Source organism: Anser cygnoides, chromosome 14 (assembly GCF_040182565.1).
Source record: "Anser cygnoides isolate HZ-2024a breed goose chromosome 14, Taihu_goose_T2T_genome, whole genome shotgun sequence".
NCBI classification, from domain to species: Eukaryota; Metazoa; Chordata; class Aves; order Anseriformes; family Anatidae; genus Anser; species Anser cygnoides.
In genome coordinates this window covers 18,273,555-18,289,711 of record NC_089886.1, presented here as the reverse complement: position 1 = coordinate 18,289,711, position 16,157 = coordinate 18,273,555, and the positions used below count along the sequence as shown (strand labels likewise).

At 36.4% G+C, this 16,157-nt stretch overlaps 1 protein-coding gene across 14 annotated transcripts in view; it reads right to left on the bottom strand.

Annotated features, from left to right (window-relative positions):
* Positions 1 to 16,157, bottom strand: part of LOC136786400 (protein FAM210B, mitochondrial-like) — a 324,869-nt gene that overhangs the window by 110,005 nt on the left and 198,707 nt on the right. For 9 of the 14 annotated variants that reach the window (XR_010824954.1, XR_010824959.1, XR_010824949.1 and 6 more), the window contains 2 exons: positions 10,232 to 10,312; positions 5,867 to 5,903 (listed from right to left, as the gene is read on the bottom strand). The exons of 2 other annotated variants lie outside the window; for them this stretch is intronic. The gene's annotated coding sequence lies outside the window, so the exon portion shown is untranslated. The remainder of the gene's footprint in view (positions 1 to 5,866; positions 5,904 to 10,231; positions 10,313 to 16,157) is intronic. 3 more of the 14 variants (XR_010824951.1, XR_010824952.1, XR_010824958.1) reach the window with 1 other exon arrangement.

Here is a 16,157-nt window from a genome sequence, read left to right as displayed (position 1 = left end):
GTACCAGTGCAAAACTTATATATATCTAGTGAGAACTATTTAGTGGAGCTTCACACAGGAACAGAAGAATGCTTTCTCCAAAAGCAACCATATCTAGTGGCCAGGACACCAGAGCAAGGGGATTTGAATTCCTGAGCACTTAGGTACTGTGAGTGTTCCTCCAGGTAGTCTTCACCTGCACAGTGATCTTCATTATCTTCTCAATTTCAGAAAATCCAGAACAATGTCAAAACAGCAGAGTATCTGTGCAGCTGGATTTTCCCTGGTACATATAGTCTGAAAACAGATACTTGGGTCTCACTGTGCTTATGCAGTTCCCTATCTGTTTATTAAATTATATCAAACTGGGGGGAATGACTGATACACAAGGTGGATGTGTTGTCATTCAGAGGGATCTCTCCAGATTGGAGAAAGGGACCAATAGGAACCTCATGTAATCCAACAAATGGAAGTGCAAAATCCTGCCCTTGGAAGGAATAATCCCATGCACCAGTACAGGCTGGGAGCTGACCAGCTGGAAAGCAGCTGTGTTGAAAAAGACCTGGGATACTGGCAGACAAGTTGACTAAAAGTAAAGTGCTCCTGGGGCAACGCAGGCCAACAGCCTCCTGAGCCTTTCGAACAAGTGGACAAGTTAGTGTCAGCTGCAGGTGACTAACCCATGAAAATACAGTGGAAAGAAGTTTTGTGAATAAATACCACAGTCATCCAGGGCACAATACAAAGTAATAATGAAGATTTACACTAACCAGACAATCATTAAAAGAACAAGTGATCGTTTGCATCTTATACAGATGCCCTAGTTCCTGAACTACTATCCCTCAGGGAAGCCGATGTGCTCTCATTTGTTTACCGATCAGAGATGTTCGCACCTGAAAGCCTTCACAGTAAACTTTTCATTGGAACCAACATGATTTTTGTGCACATTTTTGTGATTAATGAATTGACAACCTACAGTGAAAAGTATTTATGTTGTGTGTCCTCCCACCTAATTTTATTCACCTAACTTAAGGTTCCCTGCGCTCATTCAGTCTGTTGAGTCTCTTGGGAAAGGACAAACATCTCAGTTGGTATGTACAGTCCAGCCAGTTCCCTTGGACTAAACACACTAACTTTCACGCAGTTACACATAGGTGGGGTGAATCCCAAGACTGAGAAACCACCTACTTATATTACTTTTCAAAATGAACAAAGGCATCATAATCTGGCCTGTAACATTTTCTGCTTACAGTTCTCATCCAACAGAGATGATGGCTTGACACCTGAAAGTTATTTTATGTATATTCAGATTTTATTAACTATTTTTAGCTGTTGTTTTATCTGAACTGAGTGGGTAAGCATATTTTTCCAAACTGCAAAGAACAGCAATGTGTTTAAAGGCAGAAGCTCCTTTGAGGTTTAATGCAGGCTTTTCCAAGTAGCATGATTTCAATCTAAACTCCAAGATATTGTCATTGCACCTTGTGTTCTCAAGGCAGCAAAAAGGAAGTAAAAACCTCATTACTTCAAGTTTGACAAGCCTCCTCTATTATTAATGTGATGTAAAATTTCTCCCTGATCACCACATTCTGAGCATATTTAGCAATAACATTCTACCCCTTAGCTAGGAGTGAGCACACAGCTTTGAATGTGAGTAGCTTGAGGCTTTCGTTAATGATAGCATTGCAAGCTAGACAATCTTTGCAGGATTTAGGCAAGGACAGAGCAGGCCATGTTGCTTTTGATCCTTCAGAAACAGCTAGAACCTGGATGAATTTCTGAGTACAAATGCTATTATACTCAGAAGGAACTGCTTCTCTTCCCTGCTGCAAAGTGAACGTCATGAACATGCTGGTTGAGGAACAGCATATGGAGGCTGATAGAGGAACTAGAATAAGATTATTCTTTAGTGATGAGGAAAGGCAATCTCAGCATATAAATTAAGTGAAGCTAACGAAACCACTAAAATGTAATCACCACCTAGGGAAGTTTTACTACAGAATGAGGGGAGGAATAGCTTGTGGTCTTGCGAGATCAGTGGTAATACGGGGACCACAACTGCACAAAATCCAAAAAAAGCCTTGGAATCCTATATTATGGAGGTAATTCTACAGTTATTCTACATGAGAAAATCATCTTATCAAGTAAATACAGAGAAAATGTGATGGATTCTTTACAGGTTTTCAAGAAGAAAAACTTGGCCAGATTCAAATACAAAACCAAACACCTAATTTTATTTTGAGGCACTCTATTTGGCAATCTAATTAGTGGTAGTCTTTCAAGAATGGTGCAGGAGTTTGATCACCCTTGGAATGATCCTTTAATTATAACTGAGACATAGAACCACCTTTTCAAAAATCTTGAACTAAGTAGTAGCTTTTTCTCCTGTAAAACTGTAAACAGTATTAAAATACTGCAAGATCATGTTCTTGTTTCATATTTTAATGAAAAACATTGTAGAAAAATTAGGCAGTTTCAACTATGTAACCCCAAATAAAAATAAATCGCTGTCATTTTCATACCACCTTGTTTCTTAATGTAACTCCTGAGTTATTGTACAAATTTTGCATCTATATATGATGTAAATCATTACAGCTAGTAGAAAGAATGCTATTTTAAAATACATGTAACTGATAAAGTAATGTCTTAATGTGTTCTCTCTTTCTATCATATATATGATCAGAATTTTAAGTTATATATTTTGTGTTTTTATCTAAAGTTTTGGTAATAATAAATATGGAAAATGTGTAAGTTAGGCAGGCATACAACACACACAGCTAGAAACACCCTAGTTTGATTTTGCACAACATATTTTCGTTTATTGTTTTTCTGGAGTTCATTCTGATTTTTTAGATGATTATTTTAAGAATAAATTTTCCTTAAGCAGAAATATATTTTGTTACTCTTTCATACTTCTGTGTTCTTAAACATCATATTTTTCCTTATTTACACTATTTTTTTCCTCTGAACATATATTCACTGACATGATTCACTGCTTTGTCCAATCAGTGGCATAAATTATGATGTAACCTGTGAACAGGACACGAAGTCAGTAGAAATGGCCATATATAACTTTGTAAGAAACCCTGTGGCTCATCATATGGCTGATATTTGTCACATTACTGCAGAGAAGTCAGTTACTGAATAAGGTGAGCATACCATGAGTACTGCTAAACTCCATCTGTTCCTGACAGTAGGCACTTGGGCAACTGATAGCAAGCTACAGCCGCATGTAATGCCTCAAATTTTCTCCAGGTTCTGGCTTTGTTCTACATATATCTTGATTGTGGAAATATGATGAAATGTCATAAATCCAGCTTCTCTCTGCTCAGTCATTTTATATTTTATTTCACAGAGTAGGAGAGAAGCAAAGAAGCCAAGCAAGACTTCCAGGACTGGGATTGTAGAACTGGGTTTTTGCTTGCCAGCCTTTAAAGGGAGGTAGCACTAGAGACTGACATAACTAATGATGTTTTCTGTCCAAACAGGTAGTATTACGTTACCAATAGCAAAAGCTTTTTCATGTTATAAGTAAAGGAATCTGAATGTATCTTAAAACAGTAACAAAAAGGTTTAGTTTGCTATAATGTCAGAATCATAGAAAAGAATCATCAAATGATATACCTATGAACAGCATTTTAACGTCTCGTGGCCATGAATTCCTTTACATGTAAGTAAGTGCATCTTCATGAGGAAACTCTTCATTTTATGTTACTGTGCAAAAATATCACTTTAGAAAACTCTTCATTTTATATGGCTGTATCTTTATGGCATTACTCTTTAATTATCTTGGGTGTAAACATTAGAGATGGGACTAATTAATTAGGAAATCTTTTGCACAAATACCTGATGTCTAGAAAAATTAATATTTGTTCTTTACAGGATCTGGGATCTGATGAAAAGAGGCAATTTGAATTAGCTGCAGACAGTGAACATTAGCGGCTAATTAATTTTCTTCATGTTTTGTCCCAGATTGCATTACACAACAGTTGTAGAGCAAACATTTCTGTGTCAGTGTAAGGATGTCAGATTTCAGGTTAGATTATGACTCCTCAGAAAGAAAAAAATAAAATAAGAAACACTAAATGTAATTACAAAGGAAACTCAGAAAGATGGAACTAATTGAGAAGTCAAAGCATTATTTGGTGGCAGTTTTAATTATTTCTATAGGAAATTAATTGGTTGTGACTCTCATCTCTGAAGATATTCTAACATCCATGGGATTTCCAAATAGCAGAAGCAATCTTCTGTTGTTTTAATGATAGCTACAATAATGAAACAGTAAGCATAATTTTCTTAAAATACACGTCGGCACACAGTATATTTTCTTTATTTATGTGCTTACTTACATCTTTAGTGTGAAGTTGTTTAGTAGCTCATGTAAAAACTTATAAGATCCAGACCATATGCACGGATTTTTTAAAGTTTGATTATTCATGTACAGAAAATACAACACTTTTGTCTACTGAAAATTATATTGTATTACATATAAAATATATGCAATATGTAATTACATATATTAAATACATATACATGTGGAAATATGTTAAAATATGTAATTGTATATAAAATGTATATAATAACAATCTAATTATTATCATGAACACAGGCACAAAGAGAGAAGTTCTGACTATGGCAAAAATTTAAAATGGGGTTGCTGGGACATACCTCATGGGAAAAGTGTAATTAGCATGTGAGCACGTGTTCTACTCAAGCACTAGTTAATGGGAGTGTTGGGGAGTTATAGCTGAGCTGTAGGAATACTGAAAATTCATTTTTAATTCCATAGCATCTGGTTGGCAACAACCCTATCAGCAGTGTCTGCCCTCATTTGTTTTCTATACTCAGAAACAACCTTAATGCATAAATTAGACAGATGAAACTCACACAATGCAAATTTAACTAATCATCTACTGTGAAGATAATTTAAAAAGATGAATAAGTAGTCACATTGTTCCTTACACAACAAATAGGTGCAGAACGAAGTGTAAAAGCATATACAGATCAATCTTTGTATAAAACTAAATACTGTTAATTTTTAAATTTTTTTTTTTTTTAGGATAAATGCAAAAGATTTGCTTCACTTTTGGAGCCTGGAGGAGTCACTGGGATATATTGTTAAGCATATACTCGAAGCTTTACTGACTCAATGTCTCCAGGCCATTTTTATGTATATCTTGGGCCTCCATATCATATCATATCATCAAGAAGTTGTTTTTAGAAATTGCATTTTGACTCATTAGCCATACAAATAAACATGATTGCTAGTGTTTTTAAATGGCTGTTAAGCTCCAGTACAGTATTTACAAGATTAAATTTCACATCTGGAATTCTGCTCCTTGATGTTTTGAAACTGTGTTCAAAAATTTCAGGCATCTACTCCAAACAAAACTCCAAGAAGTTGTAAGACAGAACTTAAAAGCAGCACTATTCATTATAGATTGCATTAGAAAGGAAGAATTCTTCCACCTAGAAATTAGACAGACTATTTAACTGAAGAAAAACAAGCAGAAGATTTATTTTTTAAGGAGGATGGCTCTTACGAACCTGAAGGATAGGGCAAGTTCTGCAGATGCTTCAAGGTTTATGCAAATAATTTTAAAAGAATTATAATGTATTGTTGGAATATAATTATGCAGACATCAGAACATCTAGTGTAGCCTTCTGTGCCTACACAACACCTGTCTCATGCACTGAAATAACCATATTGAAAACAATATCTGACTTCAGAAATAAAACTCCAACCCAAACTATTTACAATATTCTCTTCTTTAGCTAATCAAAGTCAAAAACCCCAAAACATTATTTCAACTTAAATGAACTGCATTTTACTGTGCTTTCACTAAATTTGTCAATGCTGTAGATGTTAATTAAATACATCACTTACCAGCCTTTAGCAATGACACTTCAGGTTTCTCAGCACCCTGTACAAAATAAATAAATAAATAAATAAATAGATAGATAGATTGGTTTAACTTAGTGGAAAACCACTTTTATTTAGCTTTCTGGAAAATAAGATATATTGTTTTAATACTTACATAATTTATTATGGCAAATAAGGTTTGGAATTAGTATCTTGATACTACTCATACTGAAATCTGGGGTAAGACTTCCACAGCACTAATTCAGCTTTAAGCCATAGGAGAAAGAGGAGCTAAATCAGAAGGCTAAATCAAATATAAATGCAAACCCAGCCTGGTTTACAAGGCAGAAACTGGGCAGCAAAACTGCAGAATTGTTCTGAATCCTTCTCAGCTGGTCTGAGGGAGACTATGACTCCTTCAAGCACCCCAGCTAAATCACTCACTGAATTCAAAAACTCATTCTGGCACATTGTGTTTTGAAACCTGCGCAAATGTCCCGAAACATCAGGCAGTCACTGCATGTCAACAAAAAGGAGATAGTTCTCAGAATTGTTTTGATTTAAACCTCATGTAAATGTAGTTTGCTTTTTGTTGAGCAGAACTTTAGCAGGCCAGTATGAACTTTCTTCTGTAGAACGTCAAGTTCTTTAATTAATGATCTTTTATAAATATCTTGCAAATTTTTAAGGAAAATCCGCTTGCTGTCTTTTGGTGGAGGGGATGGAAAGTGCTAGGTGTATTTTCAACTGCAGTTCATATTTCATTCCTTCATGCAGACTGTAGATTCTCAGTCACAGGGTACAACAAAACTTACAATCGCTCTACTAGTTTCAAGGAGTAAACCTCTATCAGATGCAGAGCTATGATACATATATTATATATATACAAAACATTTATATATATTGTATATTTATATATATATATAACTTTTTGAGTGATTTGGAAATTGGACATTTGGCCTTGAAAAACAAAATATTCAGGTTTTGTATTTCCTTTGTCATGTTCTTCATAATATGTAAAATTTTCATATGAAAATAAATGTTTTTGGATATCATATATATGTTTTTCTTTAAGTCTTGACAAATTGTGCATTTGTCACAGTTGACTAAGCTAATAGTTATCCTTAATTTTTGAACTATACTTTCTCTAATTTGATACCTCTAAATTTGTCATTATCATCTGGGATAGGAAACAAACTACTATACTGACTTGTAATTTTCCTTAAACATGGGAGTTCAGATCTCTTCTGAAATTATTCTCTAGAATCTTGAGTATTTTGTTCTCATCTTTCCATGTATGACCAAGAATTTTTACAGCTTTATCTTCTGAGTCGGTAAGGATTTCAGTCACCTGCTGACTCTGATGTCATAATCCATTTTACCATTTATTTCACTAGTGAAAATTTATTTCACTAGAAGGTGAAGATATTCAGGAATTTTCTAATTTTTTATCCATAATTCTTAAGTAGGCCAGAATGTTTTGTCTTCTTCATGACACCTATTTAATTTTCTCCTCTTAATAAGGATTTTTCTTTACATCCAACTCAATTAATTCCTGTGATTTGTGATTTTATTTTGAACATCATAAACAATGGTTGAGAAAATGGACAGCATTGCAGCTGGCACTTTCAGATAAATTCAAAGGCATTAGGTACTTAATTCTTACTGAATGTTGAAATGAAATCCCTTCTCCATCTTCCCTATATTTCATCATGCCTAATGTTCCAATGACCTTTTAAGATTTGCAGTGATTTCAGTTAGCCACTCAACCATCAGAGGCTTTAGAAACTGTCATGTCTAATGCTGCCGCACAGTAAATCTCATTAACATTGTTCTCATGACTTATAGGAGCTATTGGTGATCCTACCCATAGCTGCTGCTGTCCAACACGACTGGATCTAATACTGAGCACCTGGAAGGTGTAACAGGAAGCCAGATTTATAACTCTTAAAACTACCAGAAATTTGTTGGTCATGTAAAAGTGACTGAGAAGAGTCATAGAGATTTCTTCATTTACTGAATCATTTTTACTCTTCTTTAAGAAACACAATGACTAATCAGCAAGCCTATACTCTACAGAGCACCTTGTGCTTTCAGATATGCCAGACCTCCACTACACAGTTTTTCGAAACTGCAACCCAGTTGCTATGACTACCGCAAGCTCCCATAGGATGCCTGTATTTAGCTGGCACATCCTGACCACCCAGAATACTAATGAAAGGGAAAAGTGCAGTGTGAACTGCATATACAATTATCATGTTTCACAATTAAAAATAAATAAATAAATGTATAGAACCTGTTCTCTCAGTGGATATCTTTTATCTTTCTACGCCCTGTTACTGGATTTCAATTTATACGTATCTTTTTTTAAAGCTACATCATATAAACTCTGTTAGCAGAAACAAGTATCTATTATTTTAAAATACAGTTAAACAAAACTAGGTAATATGGATATCATGCTAGTTATATTCAATTGTAGTAAACAAAAATTAAATGTGAGCTTTTCTGATGAGATCTCTGATTTAGGTCTATTTGCTGACAATCTTGCAGGGAGATTTTGGATCATCATTGCTAAAGATTACTGTTACCTGTATCAGGGAGTATTGAAAATAAATTTCATTAAGAACATGGTCCAGAAACTATGACTGTTGGCTATTACCATCTCCATTCATGTCTACTGCCTAATGTCCTCTATTCTATAGGAACTCATCAGAAAATTCCTGACATCCTCATGTGTGTATATATATGTATGTAGGTCCTGACTGTTTCATTTCAGACCTGTGGAATATAAAGAGGAATTATTTGTCTCTTTTTCATCTGTTTGTTTGATGAACTCCTGATAAAGATGAACAAAAAAAATCTAGGGTGAACAAAAAGATGAAACAAAAAGATGAAGATAAAGATGAACAAAAAATTCTATGGATTCCTCAAGATGTATCTGTCACCTGGTTGACTACAACTGTTATCACAGAGGCATCGGTGGGCAGTGGATATTGCTAAAACTTAGCAGGCATTTTGAAAGGAACTAGATATGAGGAATAGCCAGAATCACAACAGTAAATATAAATTTTATTTTTATAGATTCTTACATTTATGGAGTTTTATAAGAAATATTCAAGTTCCACAGCATAGGTAGTTCGTATGCAAGCACTAGGAGAAAATATTTCTTCTATTATCCCTTAACTGCCTTTTACAGAATCTCTGAATTGTGTTATTGATAAAGAAGCATGTGTTGAATGCTCTGAAACAGGAAGTGTTGTTGTGGATAAATCTATAAAAGGTTTTCCTTCAAAAATAAAAAAATGGAATAAAAAATAGAAGCAATCGCAATATATCACTAGTCACATACAAATAACATTAATCCATTCCTGACTTAGACACAAGCAATATGAAAAAAGCCATTATGTTAAGTCCCCTCTTAGAACACGATTTCTGTGAGCATTCTACATCAGAGATCTAGAGAAAAACTCTTAAACTGAATGAGTAGCATCAATATGTCTGTGAGTGATGTAAGGGGATATAGACTGGTGCAGGGATGTATTTCAGGATATGCAAAATAAAAAGATATCTGAAGGGACTATACCTCATATTCTAGCAGTAAGTGGTTATTCCTATTTACCTAATAGTTGTGCTTGGGGTCAGGGAATGCAAAACTTTTGCCAGATCATCAGTGGTTTTTGCAATACAGTTTGCAGAATCTATTGTTGCTGCAATTCTGATAATCTCTTAACACTGACCTAACACAAAATGTGTTTTCCACTGAGAGTGAACTCAGATCTCAGAAAAGCCACAAAGCAAGGTACAGACAGTGTATACGCTGCCTTCAGAGGTTTAATGCATGACTGATTGAAACCTGCTCCATTTTTATGAGATGACACATTAAATAATTCTCATATTTGGTTTGCAGGAATGCCCATTTCTGCTAAGGAATGCTCTCAGTTCATGCGACACCCACAGATATGCATGTCAATAGCAGCAAGTTTAGTATTTAGACATCTTCAGCTACCAACACTGATGTAGATTTATCTGTACTAAATTATGGACACAGGCAGTCTGAAAGCATTTTTAACCACTAGATCACCATCCTACTCAGCAGTGATGGATAAACCACAAGACTAATCAAGGCACAAGGAATGCAGCTTCTGTCTGCCCAATGACACAAAGCTCATACTGCACTTACCAGCACATGCAAGGTCATTTAACCCTTGTACCTTCCCCTCTCTCTAAATTTAGGAACACTGGATCTGCTCAGAGCGAGACATAAATATCTGTGAGTCTAGTACTCTCTGCTGCTTATTCTGGTGTTAACAGCAGTGTCTTTAAATACCTGGAGGCAACAGTTAGGTATTAATTTTCATAGTGCGTAATAAGGAAATGGGCCTGGCTCACATTTACAAAGCCAGCTGTGAACTTCATCCAGCAACAGTTAGGTCAAAGGGTTTTGTTCAGCTTCATCCTTTTAACTTTTGCCTGTAACAAAGTGAAAGCAAGGCACAATATTAAAAAAGGATAATATGACCTTTCCAAAGAAAGCTGTTCAATGATGTTTCAATATCCCAGTGACAACTTCAAAAACTTCAGTTAAATGTGATGCCATAATTTTGACATTTTCTCCAGTATGGAACAAAAGGAAATTCTAGTAGTTGGGATTTTCCATAACCCGAAAATTCTATGTCTGAACTCCAACTTTCCGCTTTTTTCAAATAATCCAATCTTTACATGAGCAAGACTGTTACAAAATGGCAGGTCACTGCCCCCTTCTTAGATGATATCTACTCATCTCTTTCTCTGACTATACATCAATTTCTTTGAGCTACAATGATAAAACCATCATCTGATTAAAATGAAGGGAGGGGAAGAAATGAGACATGAGATTACTCAAGAAAGGAAAAGACATTTACTCAGCAAAGAGAAGTTCTGGAAGAGACACACTTTACAGGGTTCAAAGAGAAGTGTTTAAAGCAGAAACAGAAATCTTCATGAAGGTGCAGGATGAATGGATGAAACAGCAGGGGAGAGAGCAAAAGACCAAGAAATGGGAGGAGAGGCATAAACCTGGGAAAGTAAGGATGAGCAGGGAATAGTCAAAGAAAAGTAATAAAGTAGAAAAATGCACATCTGTAGAAAATTTAGACTGTGAGGAAAGAAGTCACAGAAAAAGAAAATATGAATAAAAAACAAAAAGATGGATGTAAAAAAAATGCAGTGACGAACAGGATAGCAAATACAGAATAACCAAGTCTTTTTTTCTCTCCCTCATGTACTCTTTTGTTGCCTCTGTTTTTTTGTTACCAACAGAAGACCCTTTGGAGAGACGTGCCATGGCATTATATAAAAACGCACAGGTCCTGCAGCAAATCTATTATTTCATAGAAGGCAGAAGGGACAGAATAGCAATTCAGAAACACTGTGATTTAATAAAGCAGAAAGATCTAACATGAATTTTGGAAGTGGAACTGAAGAAATAAGAAGAAGGGTTACTTAAAAACTGAGGATAGCAGAGATGGATGTGGCTGTGATATTGATGGAACCGGAGAAGATATGTGGAAGAGAGGAGGACTACAGCACCTTCAGACACTTTCAGGACTCTAAATGAAAACGTAGCTTATTAAAAAAAAATATATATATATATATATATATATATAAAATCCTAAAGCTTCTGTACTTCTTTATGCAGCAGGTATAAACAAAGCTATAGAGATTCATGAACACTGGGAAGATGAAAACTTACCTGTAACTCCAAAAATTCTGCTAGCCATATTAAGTGATGTAAGTGATGAATTACCCATTCCCATGTCAGATTTTTTAATGCAGATTCCCAGACATTTCTCCGTTACTTAGTTTTCACATTTCTAGAAATCATTGCATGATTTTCCATTGTTCCTTTATCAGGTCTGCAGTGGAAAATTTAATTATCTGAAACCATTAGATTTTAAACTATACAATGTTTTGAGTACCCCCTGTATACATATAACTGATCACAGGAAGAGAAGCTTGTGTTGTCACTGTCCATTCACTTAATATTGGGCTAGATTTTCAACTGGATCTCCACAGATATGTAACTCCTTGGTTATACATGGGAGAAAATGTTCCCCTTCAAAATAGAGCTATTTTCATTAGAAAGAAGGTGTCTCTTGTTGCTTTTGTTTGGTTGGTTGCTTTATGTTTGTTTCTAATACTAAATCAAGGATAAGACAGACTTCAGTGAGCTGGTATAGCGTTTTGAGTAACCTACATTTGGATTTACCTTCTCTATTGATTAATATGTACCAACAGACACCATTAACTATGTATAGTAATGAGAGGTACTTGGACATAGCAGTTATGTAAAAAAAAAAAACATAGCAAGCAGAAAGATGACCTGTAAATCGTCTATCAAATAGGTAGTTTCTGAAGAAAGAGACTTTACAGTTGCATCATTTGTCCCAATCCATTGTGCAAAGATTATTGAAATACAATACCCTAAGGTCTTTTGGTAGCTAACAAAGTAGAGTGCTCAGCAGTGTTAATATTGCCCCCAAATCCTACAAATACTATATAGAGTTTGTATTTTAAATCATAAATAATGCTTAAATTTGGCAAAACAAATTCCTGAAGGTGTACAGAAAGAAAAGTGCTGGTCAGTAGACTCTGCTTGTTTTGATTTGTAAGACAGGTACAGGGAGGTGGAGGAAGGACCTGCAGAAGGTGAAGAAACCTTGTAAATAAACAAGACCTTCTGAAAGTGTCTGTTTTTAAAGAATTATTCAGATCCAGGCTTCACAGAGCTCAGCAGGGGAACAGAATATTTGGTTTTGCTGATAAACACAGGCTTCCCCAGATTTCCTCACCATTGTACACATATCATGAAACTAATTACTCTAAATTCAGTGGACATCAAACAGTTGTTTCAAAGCCAATGATTAAAAGAGCCCTGCCCATTTGTAACCAAATATTCTCTTTAACTTCATCCAGACTGGTAAGTGTGCCATGAATCAAGAATCTAATGCCTAGTCATACAAGCAGTCTCTGGTGCAGTGATACTTGCTATGGCATTTTTCCAAAAATCTGTGCAGATGCCACTAAACTTCAACTTTTCTTGAGAAGCTTGGTGAGAAACTTCAGGGAGCCAAGACTGAAGCAATGGATAAAAACTGATATTCCTAACAGCTACAGATGTCCAGGAAAGATGCTTCTTCTGCCTTCTACACATTTCTGTTAGTTCTTCTCAAAGCTAGTCAGTTATACTAATATGCCTCAGTCCAAATTTATTGGATAAAAGGGTTTAAGTGGGTATTTTTAGGTAATTAAGAGTGGATGCAGAGAAAAAGTATGCCAGTAATCAGAACTGGAGTGAAGGAATAATGACCATGGAGTATTAACTGCATTCATTCTATTACGGAGCAAATTCCCCACATTACCCCAGGAAGTGAGGGTCTCAACCACTCACTGATAGCAAAGGCCTGTGGTACCTGGGATGTATATGTATGCTGCAGCACTGCAGGTATATATATATGTAAACATAGACATATGTACAAGCAAAATTCTGATTACAGATCAGGGGGGAAAAATTAACCATTAGAGTATTCAAGCAAGTCCTGAGAGGCTGTAGCACTTCATGCTTGGAGATACTCAAAATGCTACTGACCAAGACTCTGAGGAACCTGAACTAGTCTGAACTGCTTTGAGCAAGGACTAGAGTAGAGACCTCCAAATGTCTTACCCAACTTAAATTACTCTATTATGCTATTGTACAGAGCGATCTAATTAAGGTTGCCCTCCCAAACCAAAAGTCTCAGACCATACCTTAGGAAAATTCCATTCCAAATATCTTATCAGGTATCCAAATATCTTATTGGAATCAGGGAGACTTTACCCCTGTGGAATTAACTACTAGGATCACTGAGCTGTAAGAAATAATTCTACGGCAACATCCCATAGTTCGCTCTTTAAGAGGTTGCACATATATCTGTAAGTACATATAACTTCCTATTTTCTATACCTCTTAAAATTCTCTACAAAATAATCAGCCAATCTAAAAGTCTGTTTCCATACCAACATTTTATGTTACATCCTTATACAATAAACTTTCTTCTTTATTGACACTGAACCAAAACCCGCAGCTAAAATAGAGATCCTAGCAGAAATCTTATAGTGCCCAGTATATTATAAGTATTCCAAAGATTTACATAAATGATGTCATATTTTTAACTTCTTCACTATTTCAGTGTCATTTAGAGTAATTTGCAGTTGGTGATATACAGAGCAAAAATGTTCATAGTAACGGTGCTGTGTTGAACAGTTTTTACTGTGTGATTTCCCTATAAATAATGAGTATTTTTTTTGTCTGTCTCATTTAAGCACTACACAATGCAGCAAAGAGCAGTGGCATCGTTCCAACTTAGTCTTTGCCAAAAAGTAAATCGTAACTCTTTTGATGATGTTCCCTGGAACCAGACAGACTCTGCATGTATTAGAAGTATATTTACATCAACTTTTCATGGAATAGGAAAAATGGTACACAGCATTATCAAACCTTACAATTTTTACCACATTTGAAATATGTTAACTTTTCAACTTTTCACTTGAAACACAGAATCATCTAGGTTGGAAGAGACCTCCAAGATCACCGAGCCCAACCTCTGACCTAACACTAACAAGTCCTCCACTAAACCATATCGCTAAGCTCTACATCTAAATGTCTTTTAAAGACCTCCAGGGATGGTGACTCCACCACCTCCCTGGGCAGCCCATTCCAATGTCTAACAACCCTTTCAGTAAAGAAGTTCTTCCTAACATCCAACCTAAACCTCCCCTGGCGCAACTTTAGCCCATTCCCCCTCGTCCTGTCACCAGGCACGTGGGAGAATAGACCAACCCCCACCTCGCTACAGCCTCCTTTAAGGTACCTGTAGAGAGCGATAAGGTCGCCCCTGAGCCTCCTCTTCTTCAGGCTGAACAAGCCCAGCTCCCTCAGCCGCTCCTCATAAGACTTGTTCTCCAGACCCCTCACCAGGTTTGTTGACCTTCTCTGGACTCTCTCAAGCACCTCCATGCCCTTCTTGTAGTGAGGGGCCCAAAACTGAACACAGTACTCGAGGTGCGGCCTCACCAGAGCTGATGTCACCAGATCCCTAGCCCTGCTGGCCACGCTGTTTCTTATACAAGCCAGGATGCTGTTGGCCTTCTTGGCCACCTGAGCACACTGCTGGCTCATATTCAGCCGACTATCAACCAATACTCCCAGGTCCTTCTCGGCCAGGCAGCTTTCTAACCACTCACCTCCCAGCCTGTAGCACTGCTTGGGGTTGTTGTGCCCCAGATGCAGGACCCGGCACTTGGCCTTGTTGAACTTCATACAGCTGGCCTCAGCCCATCGCTCCAGCCTATCCAGATCCTCCTGCAGAGCCTTCCTTCCCTCGAGCAGATCGACACACGCACTTAGCTTGGTGTCATCTGCAAACTTACTGAGGGTGCACTCGATCCCCTCATCCAGATAATTGATAAAGATATTAAAGAGGACCGGCCCCAGTACTGAGCCCTGGGGGACTCCACTAGTGACCGGCCTCCAACTGGATTTAAATCCATTCACCACGACTCTTTGGGCCCACCTACCTAGCCAGTTTCTAACCCAACGAAGCGTATGAAATGTAACGTATTTTTAAAAATGAAATAAGACCAAGAAAACTAGCAGCAGACTTGGCATGGACAATATTAAACAGCTCCAGTTTTAACAGGAAATGTAGGAGATTGTTCAACTACTACAAGATAGAGATACTTCACGAGAAAGCAGCACTAATACGTCAAAGTCCAGTCTTAGTGACAGAACCAACAAATGCCTTAACAAATATAGGTGTCTTCTAGTCAGAGAAACCTAGATAAAGAAAGATATATGAAGCCATGTGGAAAAGAAACAAGCAGCAGAAAACATGAACTTCACCAAAACATTGCCAAAAAAATACATTTATAAATAAAAATATAACACTAGTGAAAAGAATTGCAAGAAGAGACAAAAAGAAATCCACCCTCAGAACCCAAGATACTGAAACAACAACTGAAAGTTAGGGGACTCAGGGTTAAAATATATATATATTAGCTGGATAAGATTCTAACCAGCAAGTTTAGGTTAATTAGACAGCTACATCAAACTTTCACAAACAGCTCTCAGGAAATATGTACCAGGCCAATCCTACATACACTTTTTTACAACCAGGGAAAATCTTCACACTAGGAAATGTCAGCAAAATGAAACATAATAAAGTAGACAGCACCTGGAGAAACTTAATGTAAAATCTTAAATTATCAGCTCAAACTGGACAACGTGTTACACTGAAAC